This window comes from Tetrao urogallus (assembly GCF_951394365.1).
Source record: "Tetrao urogallus genome assembly, chromosome: 11".
NCBI classification, from domain to species: domain Eukaryota; kingdom Metazoa; phylum Chordata; class Aves; order Galliformes; family Phasianidae; genus Tetrao; species Tetrao urogallus.
Genome location: NC_136824.1, coordinates 12,554,144 through 12,570,265, shown reverse-complemented (window position 1 = coordinate 12,570,265; position 16,122 = coordinate 12,554,144).

The following is a 16,122-nucleotide window of genomic DNA, read 5'->3' as shown; positions in this document are numbered from 1 at the left end:
CACTGTCCTCACAGTAAATGATTTCTTCCTAACTTCTAACCTGAATCTCCCCTCTTTCAATTTAAAGCCCCTTTGTCCTATCTCTATCAGATTACGTAAGAAGTCAATTCCCCTCCTGCTTGTAAGCTCCCTTGAAGTACTGGAAGACCACACTGAGGTCTCCCCAGAACCTTCTCCAAGCTAAACTAAACGAGCCCAGTTCTCAGTCCGTCTTCATAAGAGGTGCTCAACCCTCTGATAGTCCTGTGGCCCTCCTCTGGACCCGCTCCAGCAGCTCCGCATCCCTCCTGTTTGGGAAGCGCAGTACAAAATCACGGTGACTTCCACCTGCCCACGAGGGACGGCCGCAAAGCAGCGGTGTCGACCAACACAGAGGTGCAACTCCCGTGTGAGGGGAGCCCGTCAGGCAGCTCCTTGGCGCGGCTCAGCCCGGTGTCCCGGCGCTCAGCCCGGGAAAGGGGCGGCCGAGGCGGTGCTGACTCCGCCACTGCCCCGCGTCCGGGCGGGGCCGCTCGGCGCCTGCCCCCACCCTACGGGAAGTGATGTCGGTCTGGCGGAAAACGCGCCCTTACCGCCCGGCCGGGCAGGTGCGGAGCGACGCGGCATTGCCGGAGGTACGGGGCGGCGGGGCCGGGGGAGCGGCTGCGCTGCGGGATCCGCCCGGAAACGGGTGCGAGCCGCGTGTGCGGTGGTCTCGAACCGAGGGGCGGGGTGGGAAAGGTGATTTCTCTGCGCTTCCGAGGCCGGCAAACGGGTGGGTGCGACAGAGCGGCCTTAGTGCCGCGAGAATCGCGCTGCCTCTCGGGCCGTCGGGTCGTTGTGCGGCGTCCGCGAGTGGCAGGGAGAAGCTCGGCTGTGCGCTGCCCGCGTGTCCCCGCTGCGGGAACGGCTGCGGCGCTCGGGCCCCGCTGTGCGGCAGCTGGCAGCGCGGATCTTCCCAGGCACGCGGTGGTAGAACGAGAGGTGCGGTGCGCCTGTATGCGGGGCCTCTGCGAATGGGAAGTTGTGGGAGCGACGTAAGCGTGTTTCTCTGTTGAGCTGTAACGGCCTTGCATTGAGGGATCGGCACATCTGCTGCCGCTTTCCGAGCTGAAGGGTGCGGGAGATCGTCTGGGTCTGATTTGCAGTGCTTGGGGTAAATGCTTTGATGGTCTGAGATCTGAGGAAAGCTAAATCCATCAGGAAAGCTCAGTTTTTCTCGCTCTGTAAGCAGCTAGATTGTATTCCAGTATAAGTGATGGTTTTTATGCTACTGGCAACACATAAAGGACGTGTTGAGCACTGCCAGAAACACCCTCCCTTGGGTTTTGTCTCTCAGGTGGATTTGGAGCTTTTTGATTGCCAGTAGTTTCCACAGTAATTAGCATTTGCAAGTTTTCTTCAGATGTGTGCTTGGAGTGAGGAATTCTACTGAGCGTTACTGGAGAGGTGATCTTTGTGCACTCTGTTTTTATTGAAGCTCTACAAAATGCTTATTGACTTTTGTGTGTAAAATGTATTGATAGCTCTGAGCGGTTTCTAACATCTGACCTGCGTGCCTTTGCTTGGAAGTGTACTCTTACATGGAGTTGTCTTCTCAATCTCCATTCTTTTCATGGATACAGAACATTTAGTTGCCATTTGAAGTGTTTTCCAGCCAGAAGAAAGCATGCACAGCACAACATACATTTCAGATGCTGGCACAGACTTGCAGGAGTAGTATTTGTGATTTTAAGTGGATAAAAGCATGTTAGAAAAGATGGAAGAAAGAACAACACATTCTTGTGTTTTTGATTCAGGGTTCTGATTTTACACCTCCTTAACTTGTTCAGAACTGTTCGGAGCTGGGTGGGGGCTGGTGCTGCAGCATACGCTCATGTTTGTACAGTTCAGAACATTTCTCATCTGTGACCAGATATCTAAAACCAGATTGTAAGTTCGTTTTCATCTCTATCGTTACACGTTATTTTATCGCTTGACTGCGTGTTTCCTTTCAAAGAGCAGATTAGTGAGATAAAAAAGTTTTTCAGCAGCTTTTGGCATTGACAAGAATGAGTGTTAGGGGCAGTGATCCTTGTGCGTCACCTTTGGGTTTCTAGCTGCTCCATCAGTGCCAGGTGGCTGTCAGTTCATCTGCCAGTGGTCAGAGCAGCCCCAGGCCTGCACAGCCACCCTGTGCCAGGAGCTGTACCCTGGGGGCAGCAACGGGCTGCAAGGTCTGTTTAGAAGCAGGCACCGTGGGCACTGGGGATGGAATGTAGGAGCCGTAGTTCTTTTCTCTCCTGTTACTTAGTGGCTCACCAAAACATTTTAAAGACAGCTCATGATCATTAAACATGTTTAAAGAGTTAATCCAAATGCTCTCTTCAGTATTTAAGCTTTACTATGATACTCCACTGCACATGTGGTCTGATCCAGCAGATACTAAATTTTTTTCTTATGCCTTGATTTCAAAGGGCTACCCACGTGCTTGAAGGCAAACACTTGCTGGTCTGGATATGTCAGGTGTGTCTTGTGGGGGCCACCTGTGTGCTATTGTGTTTATAGATCTGACTTCAGACATGTCTCAAAAGCCGTTTGGGAGCAGCATGATTTAAGGAAGAGTTATTTTAAAAGCAGCTCATTTACAGAGCAAAAACTTTTTTTTTTTTTTTTTTATTTATACAAATATATTCCCAGCTTGTCTTCCTATGGGAACAGCATCTGATTATGAGATTTCTTTCCGTGATTTCTTTTTTGTCTTTCTAGTTTGAAAACTGCATCCCTGTCAGGAGCCAGGGCTGACTTGTACCACATTAAATCAGCTGTGATCAGATGCTTATATCTCCACTGGTGGTAAAGCCTTGATGAATTAGGAATCTTAGCCTCTAATTTAATTACTGGAGTACTGTATTGTTTTCTTTTCATAAATAATACAACAGAATTTACTTCTGTTTGCTGTAATAAGTAGTCTCAACTTCTGTGATTTATTCTCTGATATAATAAACTTTGAAGATTAAATTCTGGCATACATATATATTAAAATGTGACACAAAACCAGCATAATGTTTTCCTGTGATGTTGCTGAGGCTTCAAGGAACTGAAAACAGTCTGATATGTATATGAGGGTTTTGCGTGATCCCAAATGTTGGAATCCTGTTCGTGTACTGGCCAGCACTTTGGACCTGACCTGGCAAGTATTTTGAATTACTAAAGAAAAAAAAAAAAAACGAAACATATATCACTGCTTTTATGGCTCTAAAATAATATCAAGATGTAAACCAAGGCAGCCATATTTCTGTTTGTGACCCCATATCTCCTAGCTGTTCCCTTCTCTATGATGCTATGCTGATACTCTGCACAGCACACGAGGGCCTTTCTGGGAAGGCAGAGTGTGGGCTGCAGGGGAGGTAGGAAAGGGGCAGGAAACAGCAGAGACGATAGGAGCTGACTAGGAAGGGTACAACATTTCTAGAAATTTGTGGTTTGCAGTGGAAAAAAGAGCTGGTAGATACATGAGCAGGCTTTTAAAACCAAATTTGAATTTGTGGGTGCTCGCAAGTAGGATTTTGAAACTCGCTCTAAGCTTCTGCAGTGATTCTTTATGTAAAGCAGGTACATAAATGAAAGGACAGTAAGGATGCTATGTAGCTGTATTTAGATCAGGTAGTGCAAAGAGCAAATGTGAATCAATTAAGCTGAAGCATGGGTAAAAACATCAAAGCAGCTTTCAAAATTGTATTGATGTAGACTTGCAAAACGTTGAAAATCCTTTCTGAAGAAACTGTAGTGCACATTCCTTTACGTTGGTACAACAGATTCCTAAAAGGCTACAACATTTTTAAATTAAAAAATATGCTTAGTTGTCAGCCCTTCTGATACGTAGATAAAGATCACTGACCTCAAAGGAGACTTGTAGCTCTTCAGGCTGAAGCTAGAGACATCAGGTTATCAGTGTGCAGTTCCAGCCGTGTACCAAAACGCAGATGCTTCTGTCTGCATTCATTACTGGGCATGGTGCTCTTCTCGTGAAACCAGGCACACACTTCATAAGGATTTATGGTTCGAGGAGCCATCATCTTACTTAAAATGAGCTGTAATATGTGAAATAGATTAAATATTAATATACTTAGGTTAAATATGCCTCTTTTAAGCACAGTTACTGTAATTTGAACAATGTGAATGTTGCAACAAGTACTTTTTCTTATATGGAAAACTATCCAATTTTTTTCAGTCTGGATGAATAACCATGTTTATTCTTGCGAAGAACTATTTTACATTTCAGAACTATTACATTTTATTTCTCTTCTAAATTCAGAACATTTTGTTTGCCCATTCTTGGTGTTTTAGCAGTACTTAAACGCTGTATTCTCTCTAATATATTCTTTCTATTATTTCAGAACTTTATCAGAGAGTAGGAACTTGATTCAGGAATTAAAACATTGTTTTCCCTTTCCCTTTTCATTTGCATCTAGAGCAGGCACAGGCACTCTTGGCTTTACTGCAGGATAAACTCTAAACCACATTGACATTCATAGAAATTGATGGGGAGACAGTAAGTTCAATAGAAGTGACAAACTGATGAGATCCACTTGTTTGGGATAAATTTACTAGTCTTGTATCAGATATTAACCTGTTCTTCAAATGTAAGCAGATTTGCTTTCTGAAAGCAGAATTTTGATTTCCTGTTAAAGATATGGTTGTTTTCTTTCAAGGTTTTCCAAAATGCTGATGCTGAGATCACATTTGCAGTGAAGATTTCCTATCTTTGGGCATGATGTTCCATGGAAACAAAACTGATGTGTATCTGTTATTTTAGTGGTTCATGCAACTCTGGTTGCCCTTGGAAGTTAGCCATCTAGTGCTGCTATCAGAGGAGGATATTTTTTTATGAAGCTGTTTCCTGTTTAAAAAGCTGCTGCCCTTAAGCATGCTGATACTTTATCTCCTGCAGCGCTGAAAGAAAGCTCAGAAATGATCACAAGTAGCTGTTTAGATTAGCTTGCAGTTGGAACAGAGGAACATGGGTGTTTTGCTTCAAAACATAGTTTTACAGAATATTTAGCCACATGCTTTTGGCTTGCAGGAGGGCCTGCTTGACCTGCTTTCTATTTGCTTGCTGAAGGGATGTTTCGTGACTTGATGCTGACAAACTTGAGCTGTTACATTTCTAATGTGAAAACTGATCTTCTGAGTATGAGTTGCTTTTTCTTTCTTTACGTTCTTGGTTGGTTCTTGATGCAAGGAAAGTAGTAGTTGTTCAGTATAAAAGATTTGTCCCCTCCTTTCAGATCTGTTTAGTTCCATCCTTAGATATTAGTGTGCTGCTGTGTTTGTGGGCAGCTTGGCAGTAAATAAGTAGAAGTCCTGGAGCACTTGTCCTGTGAAGACAGTCTAAGGGAACTGGGCTTGTTCAGTCTGGAGAAGACAAGGCTCCAGGGAGACCTCATTGTGACCTTCAAGTATTTAAAGGGAGATTATAAACAGGAGGGAAATAAACTTTTTATGCAGGTAGGTAGTGATAAGATAAGGGGGGATGATTTTAAACTAAAGGAGAGGATATTTAGGTTGCATGTCGGGGAGAAGTTTTTCATTGAGAGGTGGTGAGTTGGTGGCACAAGCTGCCAGGAGAGACTGTGGATGTCCCATCCGTGCAGGTGTTTGGGGCTGGGTTGGATGGGGCCTTGGGCAGCCTGGTCTGGTGCTGATTGAGTGGTCAGCAGCCCTGCCCACTGCTAGATGATCTTTGGGGTCCTTTCCAACCCAAGCCATTCTGTGATTCTGAGTGGCAATGCAGCTCATCCCACCAGCTCCTCTAATTTTTTCCACTGTCTTTCCATGGGAAATGGCCTTTCTTTCAAGAATAGGACTGGCATTCTTTTTGCAGTTGTAGCAATCTCCCCCTACCAATTATCATGTTCTTATTTTTCCTTTTCACTTTTTTTTCTCCCCTCTTTTTTCTGCATTTTGTCGGATATTGATCTCCCTCTGAAGTAATTACTGTTAGCATTTGATCTGTCTCTTTTTGAAGTTTGCCAGCGTATTTGCAGCACCAGCGTATGTGTCCCAGTGGCTGTTTTTCCTCCTTTTTTGCATTTGTTAAAAGTTTCCTCTTTGATTCCGGGGGAAGTTTTGAGACACAGATAAGATTTGTGGATGCTAATGAGCGCCATTACCCTGTGCTGCCTGCTGGTTGTTCTCATTCTGCAGTCTGACAGGGCTGTTCAGGAGCATCTGCTGTATGTGCGTGTGAAGGCTGTGCTGTGGCTGTCGTAAAAGCCTGCTGAGCTTTTAATGTGTGTTGGAAACAGCCATTAACCATTCAGAAGAACAGATCCCAGCAGAATTTGGGGGCAGGGAAACAGGGCAGCTGGCACTGCGATTGGGCAAGTTTGAAGCTTTTGGCTTTGGAAACACAGAAGAATCATCTGTTGGATCATCTGAGGTGGGCTGTTTCTTGATTCTTTCACCCCCATTTCTATGTCCAGTGGCAGATGCCCAAATTCCTGTGGAACTGAGTTCAGACAGGTAACCATTTGGCATTTTCTTCTTGGGGAAGTACTTGCTAGGGACTGCCTGGACACTTATAGCTTTTTTTAAGAGTATAGAATATACAAAGGCAAATTTTCTCGTGCCCGAAATGAAGAGTGCTCTATGCTGTCCTGCAATAGATTTTCTTCCAGCTTCCTCCTGTGTTCCTAGACCTGTAGCATAGATCATTTTTACAAGAGGGCTGTAAATTCCAGGCATTTGAATTGTCTTTTTCATATACCCTGTTCAGAACTCTTTTTTTTTTTAAAAAAAAAAAAAAAAAAAAAAAAAAAAAAAAAGACAGGAAGATTTATTAAGCAAACAGTTGGCCATTCCTCTGTAGAGCTCAGAACAGCATTCCACAGCATGTTTTGAACCTTCACTCCATCCCTTGTGAGCCCCAGGCCTGGATGGCAGTGTGAGGAGGGCACACCTGGGGCTCTTTCTGGCACCCCAAAACCTGCAGCCTTGCTGTGCTCAGCTGTTGCTGCAGTTTCTGACACCATGCAGATGTGTTGCTTTGAAAAATGACGTTTATTTCAACTGTATCTTCCCAGCCAAATCTTACTGTTTTTAATAAAACCCTTTTTTGGAGGAGGAGAGTGGGAGTTGGTGGATATTCTTTATGCCAGGTTGATGAGAAGGAAGTTAAGCAGCTTCATTTAGTTCAGAAATCAAAAGCTGGAGTCTGGAAATTGTTTATGAATGACTTTCCCCTTAAAGATGGCCAAAGTCTTTCTGTGTGTAACAGCTCAAACTGCTTGCACACTGCTGGCTGAGACCTGCAGCTGGGCAGCTTCTGCTTGGCACCCCGCTCCTGGGGCTGCTTGCAACACAGCAGAGCTGTTGCTTTGTTGCTTTGTCAACGCGCCTTATCCTGTTCCTCCTTCTGCAGTTACCAGATATCATTGGGTGCTTGTGGTCAAAGTATTTCTTCACTATAAGCAAATGTGCTGGTATTGATCAGGGAAGCAGTTAAAGAAGAAAAAGTTTTCTGTGCCAAAAACTGAGTGGCAACATTTCAAATGGTGTGTGGGAGCAGAAACAGGGCTTAGAGCTTCTTCAGCTGCGGGGAAATTATTGAGGGTTGGAGTAGCCTGTGACAGAATGTCAAAGAAATGGCTTTTTGGTAAATCTGGAAAAATGCTGAGGCAATGCATGAAAAAATTCCACCTCAAATAGTTGGTTTACCATCTCATTGTAACAAAATGTGCACGTTACAGAATCACAGAATGGCCTGAGTTGGAAGGGACCTCAAAAATCATGAATTTCCAACCCCCCTGCCACAGGCAGGGCCACCAACCTCCCCATTTAATACTAGACCAGGTTGCCCAGGGCTCCATCCAACCTGGCCTTGAACACCTCCAGGGATGGGGCATCCACAACCTCTCTGGGCACCATGTCACCTCAGTTCCCAGCAAACAAGGTGAGGTAGTGGAGCAGTGCAGCAAATGAGTTTAGCTTTTGGAGTTGTCTGTCTGGCAGATGTCTGGTACCCTTCAAAGCATTAAGGGTATGTTAAATTTTGCAGCCAGCTGACTGCAGCACTTTGTAAGGCTGGAGAGCAGTCTTACAAACCTTAATTTCCTTTCTTACTTCTCTGCTCTTGAAACGCTGTGTGGAAACAAACTGAGATGCGGAAGTGTTGTGCAAGGTAACCTGCTGTCTGTGAATGCCCAGCATGGTTAAATCCTGCTTGGTGGGTCTGGTCGTTCACTGCACCCATGTCTTTCAGCCCCCTGCAGTCAGCACCTGCAGAGTGAGCAGCAGCTGCCAGAGGGGCTATGGGCAGGGGGCTCCTACCAACGAGTGCCTTGGTGCTGGGCCTGGGGCACAGATTGGGCCTACTGTGCTAACGTGGGCCCTGATGGAGGGACTTGATGAGGATGGTTTCCATGTTCAATCCATCTTTTATCTCATTGGCTTAAAGTATGTGGAATGTCTGCGCATCTCATAGAGTTGAGGGGCATGCAGATATTGCTGCAGTGGTGCAGAAAGTTCCTGGCACCATCCTACTGCAGCTCCACTGCTGCTGCTGAGAGCCCCCTGAGGGCTGGGTGGGATCCCCGAGTCCTGGCACTGCCCCATGGCCCTGCATCCCTGCCCTCATGTGGTTGGCAGTGGCTTGTCTAGAGGTAGCTCTTTCTGTCCTCTGCAAAGGTGAAACACTGGGTGCAAAACTGAAATTCTCCATGGTGTTTTGGTTGCTTTTAGTACTCGCTGTGCTTTCTTACAACAAATAGGCTTCTGTGTTTGCTGTATTTTATTTGTATTTTCAGTAAAGCATACTGCAACTTCCTTTTCCCTGTGCCAGGAAGCAGGAGGGTCAGGAGCTTAAAGAAGGGCTCGAAGTTTGTTACTACCTGGGTTAGGGAAATCTGATTGTCTGTGTTGCTTGGTTTTGAAAAGAGGGAAAGAGATCACTTGATCGGTCAGCAAGACCACATGACAAGCAGCTGAATGTAATTAGGTGGGCAGGGAGCTGGTGCGGGCCCACAGCTTTGCATGCCAGTGCAAGTTTTAGAGCTATTCTAGAGCTGTTCTTCTAAACTACACTGTTTTGGTTTTATTTTCTTTGTCTGTTGATATTATTTGCAGATGATTAATGCCTCTTTCTGCATGACTATGGTATTCAAGAGATCTGGACTGGATCAGGAAGCTCTGTGCTGAGGTACACCTGGAGAGCTACAGGTCCACTTCCAGCTGTTAAGCATAGGTATGCACATATTTCCTCTTTTATTTATTTCATTAAGATTGATTGCAGTATTTTTCTTGAGCTGACAGTTGTCCTATACCAACTGTTACTGTGTTAAGAGCTTTGAAACAGTGTTTTTGACATTGTGATGCTGTGATGGTGTTGATTTGAGATACCCGATTTAGCGTAGTAGAATCTTGGTGGTCTGGAGGGAAAAGTAAATTTAAAATGGTGGAGTACGCTGATTTGTGTAAAACATAGCTGCAGTTTTGGCATTTAAAACCAAAGCCTCTTCAGTACATCTTGTGTCTTTTTGCTATCTGGTTGTGGCAGTTGGCACATATTTGGGGTGTGGGCCCTTCTCACTGAAGTTAATTGGAAAGATTGGGGCAGCGATGGTAGTAACATTGGCAGAGGACTCAAACCAGGGTACAGAGAGAGGAGAGCGTTCCCACTAGGATGGTATCAAAGCTTAAAAGCAAAAGAAACAAACAAAAAAAATCAACACATTATGATGTTTTGATTTTCTTGTTAGACAACTGATGTGCTGCTTGTAGTTCGTAGCTGTGTTAGTTTGGGCTCACTGAGTTGGATTTCATTCTTCAGTAGGAACACTGGAAATAAATCAGTCTGAGGTAGAGAACAAAACTGGCTGTGCTTATCAGTAAGATTAAAATGACTGCAGTGGCCTGTGTCAGGATTCGGTAACAAAAGGTGCCATTTCTGATCCCAGGCAGTCAGCCTGCATTTCCCACTCCATTATGCCAAACAGGGCAGAATTAGACCTTTATGGTAAGGTATGTTGTGCAAATAACATGTCATGATACAAACAATATAACTTAGTATTTGTAAATGTTGTTCTGCTTGAACCCCACCCCCCTCATATTTATTTCCATATTCTCATTAACTTAATAAAATGGTCCTTTAGCGTGGTGGATTTTTAACCGAGTTGTGCACCACTGTGTTTGTCCTCATGTATCATAAATGTTTGGTAATAAAAGAATAAAAATGTGTGCTGCAAAGACTGGCATTTTAATTTAATGAAAGAAAATGGACTGCAAGGAAACATGAGAGCTTATCTAGATTGTAGTCCTTTCAGTCAGATAGTAAATAGTTTCAGTCTTAATTACGTTAAAGGCACTGTGGGATGGGACAATATTACTGTGTTTTGCTTCCGTGCCCCTGTGGTTTGGTCGTTCCTTGCCACCCCAAGCATCAGTTTGTAATCAGATGTCCTTTCTAGCTTGGGTGTCACCGTTTTTCTAATTGTGGACTGAAATTCCAGTTTTTGCAGACTGTGACTAACCATGGAGGAGCTGTTCAGAGAACAGACAGCATGGTCTCTGTTTCCTTCATGTCTGTGGGAAGGTCACAAGATTTTTCCAGGGTTGTAATTGATGTCTAGCTCAGTCTATCTTAAGATGATTTTTCTAGTCTAAATCATCAGCCCTTGACTTCCATTTATGGGAGAAAAGTGACGAATTCATCAGTGCAGCAATACAAGTAAGCTTTCCTGCTATTTCCATATAGGCATCTACAGCATATGGAGAAGCTTCTATAAAATAATGGGGGAAGGATTTCTGTAAGCACTGATGCTGACTTTGTGTTACTTATTTCTATGCTGAACTGGAAAGGAGTCTTTGTCACAGTTGCCTCATTGTAGTGTGTTGTTGAATAATGCTTTTCATTTATTGCATTATAACTGCATTTTGAATATTTTTGTCCTATAGAAACACTTATAGAAATTGCTGTAAGGAGTTAGTCTCCTAGTGTCAGTTGTTTGAGAATTAAATTTTGATGTTGAGATTCTGTTACATAGAGCAAAGCAATATTCTAGTGCATGGTGCTGCCTCCTTCCCTCCCCATCCTTTCCATGGCTTTGGAAATGGCACAGCACTACTTTAAGCAAAACAAACTGAGTAACCTTAAGCCAGGTGAAGACAAACTTGGAATCTAATTCAAATAGATTTTTAAAAGAATGGCATCAAAGACAAAGTGTAGGTATTTTTTTTCCTTCTAAAAAATATTGGAAAAAAAAGACCAACAGAATTTCTGAAAGTATAGAAAATATAATGAATTCAAATCTTATAAGCTGTTAATGGAAAATAGCGTGGAACATATCCTGGTGGGAGGAGGGAAATAAGGTCCTGTCAAAGGGAAGCTGAAGTAACTTTATAAGGAGAAGAACTTAGGGTAACACTTCATTGATTTAGTGTGTTTGGCTTTGTAAATGGGAAATAATACACCTCCTGCTTCTGAATTGTATTTGAACACTGTGTTGTAGGAATAAAGTTTCTTTATAAAAATTCAGCTTTAATACATTATGCTGCAGCTGTCAGCATAAATAGAAGCAGAACTGGGATCTTTGTGACAGGGAAATTGTGGGGAGTGAGTAGGTTACTCCCCTGCAGTCAGTGGGGCTGCTCTGAGTAATGCTGAGATGTTCTTTTTCACTTCAGAGAATTTGTTTTTACTGGAATCTTACTACTGATTTTTTTTTTTTTTTTTTTTCTGTCTATGGGAAATAGAAGCGATCTAAAGTCAAACCAAATACCTCAAACGGAAGCTGGTGTTTTAATAGAAGATGAAAAAGCAGTGCCTAGTTTAATGAGTGTTTTCTAATAAAACTTTCTTCGGACAGTGCATTGCATACAGCCAGTTTCTTGCGACTTGTGAGTTCTCCTAATAATGTAGAATATAAAAAAAGTTACCGATCACTACATGAGGTGTCAATTTGCTTGTGATATTCTGAGTCTTTGGAAGCATGCAAAGTTTTATGATTACTCTTCAGTCAAGAAAGCACAGTTTGAATCCAATGTGATATGGTAACTACATTTAGGATTCCTTGATGCAGACTTCTGCAGGGAGCTTACACTGCTTGGATCGATCAGAGCAGTCTAACTGGCAATTCATTTTCTTAGAATAACTTCATATACTTTTTCCTGGAGCTCTGGTAATAGAGATGGCTGCTGTGTAAGCTCACAGTTGCTAAGTTGTGTATTGGCAGAAACATTCTGAATAGAAATTTAAGTTGAAAAGTTATGGGAGTAGGGGTAGGAAAATGCTTGCTATCGTATGTCAAACCTCTGTTAAAGTGAAACTTAGGGTCGCTATGTCTACATGAAGCTGTAAGAAAAAATTTTGTAGGAGGGCATTTGCAGCATGACAAATGCAGCAGCTACCAGCTTTCAGCTCAGCATCCGCCTGCTGGCCTTCGCTTAGCCTGAGATTAACTGACATGATGAACGAGGACACACTGTGGCAGTAGGCTTGTGATTCCTCTGGCTTTCCTTGCAGGGCTTGTGTATATCTCCATGACAAGTATTAGTGTGAGAAATCGTGGTTCGCTGTGCTGCTTATCTGAGCAGCCTTTGCTGTATATCATGGCTTCACTATAATTCACACTGTAATTTGAGATTCTGATCAGAGGAGTAAGATAAATTGCTGATTTGGCAACTCAGGTTGAAAAAACAGCCAGCTTTTTGAGTAGAAGCTTTGCGTTGTGCAGTTCAGCCCACTTAACTGGTGCTGCTTTTGAATGATCCCTTCCCTCGTGCTCTAGAATACAAATAGAGCAGATGTTTTGCCAAAGCACTGTCTGAATATTTTGGCATGTTGCACAGCTTCAATAGAGAGCTTGGACAGCCTTAATATTGCTACAGTTCTGGAGCTGCTCAAGAGGAAGATGTGATGACTTACTGAAAGAGTAGGCTAATTTTTCAATTCTTGCAAGAAAAAGCAAAACAAAACAAAGAAAAAACAACAATGAAGAAACCTGTATTACTACCTGTAGTTTTTGTTCTTTGTTAGAAGATTTTGAGTGATACCCGTGAGCCACAAGCATGCTCCAGCAGACACAGATCGAGACTTCTGCTTTGCTGTCCTGTGTTAGTAGCTTCCTGAAGAGAACAGGTAGTGCCTGTTGAATTGTGCTTGGATCTATTTGAAGCAGAAGTGGTCTTTTATTATGTAAAGGACGAGTTAAATTATACCTGGAGTATTCTCAGCAAGTTATTTCTAGCCTCGTAGTGCTTGTGAAACATGGAGACATCACGTATAGTCATTACATCCAGAAATGTTTACTAAAAAATCCTGCTCACTACTGACTGAAAATGTCTCTTTGAGGCTGTAGCTATTACAGACTCTGAAATCAGAGGCTCAGACCCTTTTTAGTCCTGCTCAGAGCTGATCATTGATTGGTCTCTCCATCTCTTTGAAGTATCACCTGCCAGCCTGCAGTGCTTTGGCTGCCTCCGCAGTGCAGCGTTTCCAGTGTGCCTGGGGTATGCAGTGAGCCTTGCTACTGCAGGAATGCCTGTCAAGGTTTTGTGGTTTTTAAACTCTTATCTGAACCTCAGTTTTGTCAGTCTAGATATTTCCTCCCCTATCTGCACGCACCAGCTCTCTGTAAAGCTTCTCTGACTGTCTCTTGTATTTCGAGTCTGATCACATCTGATCCCAGATTAAGGGATAGAAGGAATAAGTCTTTCTAGTTTGTAAACAGTGTTTCTCAACCAACAGTTTCCCTATTTTTTCCCACAGGTAATTAACAACTTACTTGGCCTTTTTTTTTTCCCCTGCTTCTGATTCGAATTTCCAAGTATTCTTGGAACTCCCAAGTATTCCTAATGTCATGCACAAAAAAGAATGCAGGAAGTGCTTTATATTGTTTCCTTGTTATTTATTGTTGAACTAAGTAACTTAAACTGAAAGTAAGGACAGATCTCAATGTTTTAGAAAAGCAGTACTGCTAAAGAAAGGTAGCAGGAAAAAGGTTTTTTTTCATCTTTCAGTCAAAAACTGGCGTTAGTAAGGAACAGAGATAATTTCATATGAACAATGAGAGGCAAATATTTCCCAACCCAAAGGATGAGAAAGGTGGATTAAGTTCTGCTCTGACTTTCCTGCCCCACCCGTTTTGTTTGCTTGCTTACATCTTGTCAGGTGAGTGAGGCAGTTTTATGGTCTTATTTGTATTGTATTTGAGTGAATTTTCCCCTTATTTAACAGAGGCTATTATATATCTTAAGGTTTTCTGTTGCCTGACCTTCTCCATATGCCTGTAATTGACCCAATCATGATCAATTATCTTTGCCGGATTGTTTCTATTGTAATGCAGCATGAGCTTGGCAGTGTGACCTTTTGGAGATACATTGTCTGTATTCCACATTTCTGTCCTCCAAAACAAGGTGGAAGACTGCGGAGAAATTTCTCGACCTGGAGGAAAAAAGTAATATATATATATCTATATTAAAAGAAACTGCAAATATTTTCCTCTGGCTGTTGACAGAGAATGTACTTCAGTGGACTTAAACAAAGGCTAAGCCTGACAGATGTGTTTGCAGTCTACTGAATCATCTGCACTGGCTGAGTGTGAAATCTAATACTTTCTCTAGCACAAATACATGCACATCTTTTCCATGAGATGTCACTTCATTTGTATTCTGTATACTAATTCTGTGTATTAAATTGCTTTCTTTTTCAGCTTCTTGATTTTACCTCTTCTGGTCCTTTTTATTCTGATTTTTCCTTTGTGTGTTCTGTCTCTCTGCTGAGGGTTTTTGTTATTGCCAAGAAAGCCCAAGCATTCCATAAAGAAATGCTCAGTTCCTGTAATTGTGTGATTCTTGGAATCTTCCACTTTCAGTGTTGTCTTCCTTGTGTGAACACGAGCAGCTCTGTGGGTGACATCCTGGAGGCTCCTGTGCTGCTGGCTCATGCACTGCCCACCCCACTGCTGAGCAGGAGCTCACCTGCATGATTCTGGCTGAGGGTTTGGGGCCGATGTGCTGTAATGATGCCTAGAGAAACGAGAAATTAAGGTGATCTGCAAACCTTAGGTCAGTCCGCTTGAAAGGCTGTATCTTGGCAGCCATTTGACCACAACAGAACTGGAAAACTTTGACCAAGAATTTTTGTCCCATGTTTTATCTTTTCAAGGCCTGTACTTAGTACTGTATCAGCACAGTTGTATTGACTGCATTTCTGGTCATGTTGCTGTGGGAGACTGTGTATTTTCCCCATCTCTTAGCCAGATCTGCAGTTTGCAAGAACAAGAAATTATATGTAAATCTGTGTATGATTGTCATTCATAATTTTTTTTATGCTCTCAAGAACAGATACGGTGTAGTGATGTGTGACAGATATTAAGACTGAGCTATGGATTAGCCAGGAGCTGGTGCCAAAGCAGTCAGAGCAGTCACATCAAGGAAGGATTCAGGGCATCGAATTGAAAGTTAGTGGAAAGGTTGCTGCAATGTATAAAATTAATTGTCATAATTTGTTTATGTTACATTTATGTGTACCTGAGGTACTCCTTACGAAGAGTAGAAACGTTGTCTGACTCCCAGTCCCTTTCTCACAGCAGAACTGGCAGGTGCCTGACGTTGCCCAGCTTTGAAGTGAGGAGCTGCTGGAGCCTTAGAGCAGGGTGCGGCTGTTCGCCACGCTTCGCCTGCACCAGGCAGGAATGTGGGCAGTGCTTGGCTGCAACGTGGTGGGAGTGCTGCTATGGCAGGGTGGTGAACATCTTCCACATCCCCTCAGTGCTTGTGTTATAACAGATCAGGTGACATGTAAAACAGCTATTGAAGGGAGTTTATGTCTATGTTGTGCCTGGGTGCGAAGCTTTTTTTTGTTTGTAAGATTTTACTTGCACTTGCAGAAACCTATAGAACTGCATTATTACTTTGTGCTTGTATTTGCATGCTGTTGAGAGACCTACATCCATTTTTTTTCCACTGTATATTTAAAAATATGGCTCTGTTATTTAAGACTATTGGGAAGCCGTCTTAAACAGACTGAGACTTTTTTGCTTGTCCTGCTCTACTCTTGCTGTGATAGACACCTAGGCTGGAAGCCTTTCAATACACTCCTTCCTTCCACAGATGGCTGAGTGGCCATTGCAGGGAGAACTTGCAGGATTTGCAAGTTCCTTG